Below are 7,331 nucleotides of genomic sequence, written 5' to 3' on the forward strand. Positions count from 1 at the left end.
GAAATTGCGTCAATTTCGTAGATTTTCTAATTCACTTTTTCTGCATACAAGCCCCAACACATTCGGATATTTCAAATTCACCCCTCCAATCTTCACAACCCATCAAAATATATGCTCAAATTCTTCAATATTACATTTACTAGTAACTTTTTATATTAAGAAAGTTAATTCCTTCGAGATTAATTATTCTTTTGTCATTTCGGTCTCTCCCGTATTTAACAATCCCGATTCACTTTTACTCCACTAACTTATTTTATTTATATTTTATTACTATAAAACTAGTAGAGTATGTATAAAAATGAGATCCACAACATGCCACAATCTTTTTTTCACTTATTTCCGAAACTAGTATCATTTTTTTCCCCACTTATTTCTTAAAACTCGGGTCGAACTTGATGACTTTTAATAGCAGACGAAAGGAGTACTGAACAACTTTTGTTTTTAAGTGCTTTACATGGTGTGAATTGTTATATAGTAAAAGTTTAAATGTATTGAATATATATTTTGTATTCAAATTGGCAAGAAAAAAGTTCAGAAGCGCAATTCACATACATCAACGAGGCATTTAATTATATAATGTGAGTTGCAAATTAGGATTTGACTAAATAATCCAACGCTATGTGCATTGAATTTTGAGGTACTAATTGCATTGTTGGAGTTTAAGTGAATGTGGTCATAGGGGTGTCAAAATGGATTGGATACCCGATATCCAAACCCGAAATATCGGGGAATTGGATATCCGATACCCGATTTTTCGGGTTTCGGGATCGGGTTCGGATATAGGATTTTTGGATTATCGGGTACCGGATAACCCGATACCCGATCGGGTATACCCAAATTACCTGAAATATCCAATTTTTTATATTTTATTTTTTAAATTTAATAAATAATGTATTTATTCTATTATTTAAAAATTAAATAATTAAATGTACTCCCAAAATACTTAACTCTTAAGTTATATTTTGGGCTAATGTATGAATTGTGATGTTTATTATGGATGAATAAGGGGTGTTATAACTTATGAATTTTTTATTTCTAAATATTTGTAGTAGTTTATTTTTCTTAAATTCGAACGACTTTAAGTTTGTATCAAATTCGAACTACAAGTTTGTAATTTTATAAGTTTGTAGCTAATTTTCTTAAAAAACAATAAAATAAAAATTCAAAATCGGGATTGGATACCCGAGTCGGGTATTCGGGTACCCGAAATCATTTTCGGATCGGGTATTGGCTATTAGATTTTGGAAAATTCGAGATCGGGTACCCGAAATTATCGGATCGGACATCGCAGGTCCCCGATTTGACAGGCCTAAATGTGGATTAGTTTAGAAAGATAAAAATAGTACTCCTACTTTTTTTGTCTTACAAAAAAAATTCATTTTAATCAGTTTTTAACATTTTACAAACATATATATTATCAACTTTTGGATACTTCAGTACACATTTAACAATTTCTTAAATATTCATGACATCAAGTAATGAATTATTTTGTGTGACGCGGGGAGGAGTAGAAATTATTTTCTTATATATCTACTCAAATGATTTAGAATTATGTCATATCTAAAAGTCCTTTACAATTCATATTATCTGAATACATTTTGACATTTTGTACATCACTTTTTCTGTATACATGCCCCAATAGATTCGGATATTACAAATTCACCCCTCGTCACAAAATCTATAACCCATCAAAAAAGCATATTCAAAATATCTGAAATCTGAAAATTTGATCGGGACTAAATTGAAATTTAAATGTATAGAATGTATATTGCTGCAATCAAATTGGCCATAAAAAGTTAAAATAAAAACCTATTTCCCACTTAATGATATACTTCATTTGTCAACAAAAAAAATAATCTTTTCTATCCATTTTGGTCCCTTTAAGAAAAATTGTGTCATCTAAATGGAATGTTTCTCTAAAATGTTTTACCAATCTTTTAACTTTGCATATTTTTTTGTGTTTCACTCTTATATTTTACCTACATTATATCCTTTTCTCTCATACTTTGTCAATTTTTCATTAAAACACGTGATTCGTGAAGCCAACTACGAAAGAAGCACAACACAAAGCTCACTAACATGATAGTTATCACGAGGTCAAGCCACATGGTCTCTGTGAAGTTATGCCCGTGCAAATCATTTTCCTTATCGAAGGCATTTTAAACATGATATACGTTACGTTCAGAATTGATTGCATGGTACACTTTGTGTTGATTTTCAATAATTTGAGTTAATACTTACATTCATTAAGATATGCATATATTGAACAGGATATTGTGAAGAAGAAGATGAACAGGAATTGCTGGAGTTTCAAAACTCACGGGCATTTGGACTGTTGGTATTATCAATTTATTACCACTCCCTTCTCTCGTAACTTTGAAAACAAAATTAATCAGTAGACAAAGAAAGAAGAACTAAAGCTATGAAAGAATAAATGAAAGAAGGGTATGTCTGTGCTGTGAATGTCCTAATTGCACGGCATGATAGAAATGCATGTGAGACTCGTGTACAATAGGGATGTTCGGTTTGCAAGATTATATCCAATAATTAAATTTATAGTATTATGTATGGTTCACGAGATTGAATCCAATAATAATATTGATAACAATTAGGTAAGAGAAGTTCAATTCCAGCAAAATGAATTTATTGATGAAAATTCTTTTCACTGTCACCTTCTCTATATGACTATCGATCTTTATCTCTCTCTAAAAAATGTCTCGAGGTACGTACTATATTATAGGTCAAGATTTATTTATTCTAGATATCTCTAGGCTATATAAACTACTCTCTGTTCCATTAAAAATGAAACATCTCATTAGAATAAAACGTTGCCTAAAATATAAATAACACCATCAATACTTTTTCATCTTTCTTATTTTACTATTTCTTTATTAACTCACGAAACAACACCACATAAAATCACGTATCGGAAACCAAATATTTTATAATTATTAGGACGAAGGGAGTATATACATATATCATATATCTAAATCAAATTTAACTAATAGCTAAAAATATTAAAATATAATACCATAAGTTATATGAAATACAAATTACATTTTGCATCAAATGTGTATTGTTGGTTGATAACTTTGGTTTGTAATGTGAAACTAAGATCTGCCACATTTCAACAATAATATACTCCATGGGCCGATTGGGCTATAGGGTGCCATGAAGCTAGAAGTTTTCAGACCAAAAGCCCACTTAGTTTATTTAGAAAATAAATACAAATTGAATTAATTTAGTATAATAAAAAAAATATTAGTCCACCTTGTAGTATGGAGTTTTCATTTTTTTTGTTTTGATAGATTTTTATTTTACAATGGTAATGGTGTTAAACAAGGTGTACATGCAGTGCCTGCAAAAAAAAGGATTAAAACAAAGACATGTTCATGTGCCCTTATGAAAATCCTAGAGTATAGTAGGAGTATTTTCTTGGGTTGGTGTGGATAATATGAATTTCAAAAGAGTATTGTAAATAGTAAAAGGAAGAATGGGGCGACGATTATGATAAAAAAAATTATTTCAAACAAGATTCGATGGAAGACAAAATAGCACGTGAGCAATTGAAAGAGGCAATATTCTACTTGACAAATATTGGATCACAGTATGACTCAAGTGATTTCATGAGCAATTTGAGGAGTTGACTCTACTCTTTTCTTCTTGGCGACATACTATAGAGGGGACCAATATATATTTTTTAACCAAAAAAGAGTTTTATTAATAGTGCATATTTGTAGGGGTGGGAAAACATACCGAGATACCGATGTACCGCACTTATCATACCGAAAATATCAGTTTTTCGGTATACAACAACGGTACGGTATCATACCGTAACGAAAGGTTTCGGTACGGTAACGATATCAATTTTCCTATACCGCGATATACTGATTTTCAGCATACATCGTATATGCGGTATACTGCTGCATATATTGAAATATTTTCAGAGATTTGATTATTAAAGTTTAATTGATTTGAATGTTATGAAAAAGATTCGATCGTGATGGAGTTTTATTGTCTTGGATGTTATTTAAATAGTGAAATTGTTATTTTATACTTCATGGTATTTTAGGTATAAAACATATTTTTTGGGTATAACATATGTATTATGGTATTAAAGCATACCATATCATATTTTGGTATACCCTAAAAGTATGGTACACTGCAATAACGATACGGTAACAGTATCGAAAGTTTATCATACCGTATTTTCGCTATACCAAAAATGCGGTAAGATATCGGTATGATATTTTGTCATACCGCCGTTTTCTGTACGATATGCAGTATAGCGTTACCGTACCGACCCACCCCTACATACGTGCCTTAAAGATGGTAACAGTTAAGTATAAATTCGGCAAACTGCTAAAACAATTCTAAATATCCGGGTTCGGCCTATGACGCTTATTCGGCCAACTAACAATGAATAAAACTCGAAGGAACACTTCAACCATGGAACAGAGATGACAAGGGCTCCAACTGTGAGCGTCCAAGGGGATGGGCCTCTACGAGTGAACTGGGGTGAGGAGCAATGGACAAATAAAGTGGTGGAGGAGCGTGACGGAAATTGGGCGAGTGAACTGGGTTGAGGAGCAACGGACAAATAGGAAGGGGTGAAGAAAGAGGGGCTGGAGCGTGATCCTGTCAAGAATCTTCTTTTTCCAATGCTTGTTTTGCAATTTGTTTGCAAATTTCAGAAACCGGTGACCTTGTTTATGTTTTGTAATTCTTTCTCTACCCAAGCCCTACAAGGAAGAATATAATCATGTTATGTGCTTCTTACACTTACTACCTTAAGTGGAGAGAGTAAAGTAAGAGAGAGGAAATAAAGTAAGATAAAATGTGTTTTTATTTTTAGTAATGAGTCATTTTGAGTGAGAGACAAACCAAAAAGGAAAGTGAGTCATCTAAAGTGGGATAGAGGGAGTTTATAATATTTACTCCGAAATTCAAGTTTATTTTCATTTATTCCAAAAAATCAACATTAGCGTTGTAAGTCTTGTGAGTGGTTTAGTTTCTTTTATGAAGAAATTGTATGACACATTCTTATTAAATAGATGATGGAGCCAAAAAAGAGGAACTTGGACATTATTTAAATAGTGAAATTGTTATTTTATACTTTATGGTATTTTAGGTATAAAACATATTTTTTGGGTATAACACATGTATTATGGTATTAAAACATACCATATCATATTTTGGTATAGCGTAAAAGTATGGTACACCGCAATAACGATACGGTAACAGTATCAAAAATTTATCATACCGAATTTTCGCTATACCAAAAATGCGGTAAGATATCGGTATGATATTTTGTCATACCACCGTTTTTGGTACGGTATGCAGTATAGCGTTCTCGTATACCGTACCGACCTACCCCTACATACGTGCCTTGAAGATGGTAACAGTTAAGTATAAATTCGGCAAACTGCTAAAATAATTCTAAATATCCGGGTTCAGTCTATGACGCTTATTCGGCCAACTAACAATGAAGAAAACTCGAAGGAACACTTCAACCATGGAACAGAGATGACAAGGGCTCCAACTGTGATCGTCCAAGGGGATGGGCCTCTACGAGTGAACTGGGGTGAGGAGCAATGGACAAATAAAGTGGTGGAGGAGCGTGACGGAAATTGGGCGAGTGAACTGGGTTGAGGAGCAATGGCCAAATAAGGAAGGGGTGAAGAAAGAGGGACTGGAGTGTGGTTCTTGTTTTGCAATTTGTTTGCAAATTTCAGAACCCGGTGACCTTGTTTATGTTATGTAATTCTTTCTCTACCCAAGCCCTATAAGGAAGAATATAACCATGCTATGTGCTTCTTACACTTACTACCTTAAGTTTAAGTGAGGAGAGTAAAGTAAGAGAGATGGAATAAAGTAGAGATAAAAAAGTGTTTTCATTTTTCAGTAATGAGTCATTTTGAGTGAGAGACAATCCAAAAAGGAAAGTGGGTCATCTAAAGTGGGATAAAGGGAGTACATAATATTTACTCCAAAATTCAAGTTTATTTTCATTTATTCCAACAAAATCAACATTAAGTTGTAAGTCTTGTGAGTGGTCTGGTTTCTTTTATGAAGAAATATGTATGACACATTCTTATTAAATAGATGACGAAGCCAAAAAAGAGGAACTTGGACCTCCCATACGAGTCTTCAGTAATAGGTAGTCTGATATCACCAATGACCTCTTCCATTACACATGAGAAGAATTTTCAATCAAAAGTTCTGCAGTGTGTTGTTGTAGTGAAAGAGTATAATTGTATTTCCCATATTTTTAATGTTGAAAACAGTAACAAGTGCGATGGTGTGCCAGAGTTCCTTGGATTTCCTCACTGTCACCTTAGACGCATTGAAAAATGCTTGAGTTACCGTTCTTAATTCTAACATAAATTCAGTATGAAATTATTTTAATTCACTTCCACGCAGAATGCGAAACTGTGCTCGACTGATATTGAGTGCTGCACATGAATTATATCACTCCAACAACCTGAGAATGATGTAAGTTTCTTTATTTTACACATGAATTGCTGCTTTTGATACGATCCTGTTGAAGTTAAACGTATTTTATAAAAAATGATTACTCCCTCCATTCCACAGGAGCACGCATTTTTTCCTTTTTAATCCGTTCCACAAGAGTATTCACTTTCTAATATTGTAAACTTTTCTCTCTATTGAGGTTGGACTCATTCTTCACTAACAATATTTTAATTACTTTTTCTTTATATCTTTCTCTTACTTTACTAATTGTGTATTAAAATTCGTGTACAACCAAAAGTCCATACTCTTGTAGTACGGAGGGAGTATTTATATGTGGTCATCTGTGCATAAATTTTATATTAAAAAATAAGCAACAACGTAACATATGCACATATGAAAGTATCAAAACCGGGCGAAATCGATGAGTTCTATTTTAACATGTTTTACACAATCTTGACATACATGCTTAGATTCGATTTGAAGTAGTTCATTTTCTTATTAGGGGGAGGCCCATACATTGTTCAGCCTCACTAGGTCAGTCGACTAGAGCCTTTTTTGTCCGAAATCGTGAGGCAAATACATCGTCTTACTGCCATAGAATCTCGCGTACGATGTCGAGATCATTGGTTATTACAGTGCCAACCTGAGACAATTGAAGTTCGATCAGGGCACATATTTCTCACACTAAGACTAGATCATTCCGAAATATATAGAAAGATGAGTAGCTCGATGTTAAGTTGTTCGTGGATGAGTGAGTTGCTAGACCATCATCATGCTTTGGTTAGTAGCCTACATTTCATATGATAAGAAAGAAGAATTATATGCATGTGTGAGAGAGGGAGTGAATTAATTTTAAT

The sequence above is a fragment of the Salvia splendens genome, chromosome 20 (assembly GCF_004379255.2).
Source record: "Salvia splendens isolate huo1 chromosome 20, SspV2, whole genome shotgun sequence".
In the NCBI taxonomy this organism is placed as follows: domain Eukaryota; kingdom Viridiplantae; phylum Streptophyta; class Magnoliopsida; order Lamiales; family Lamiaceae; genus Salvia; species Salvia splendens.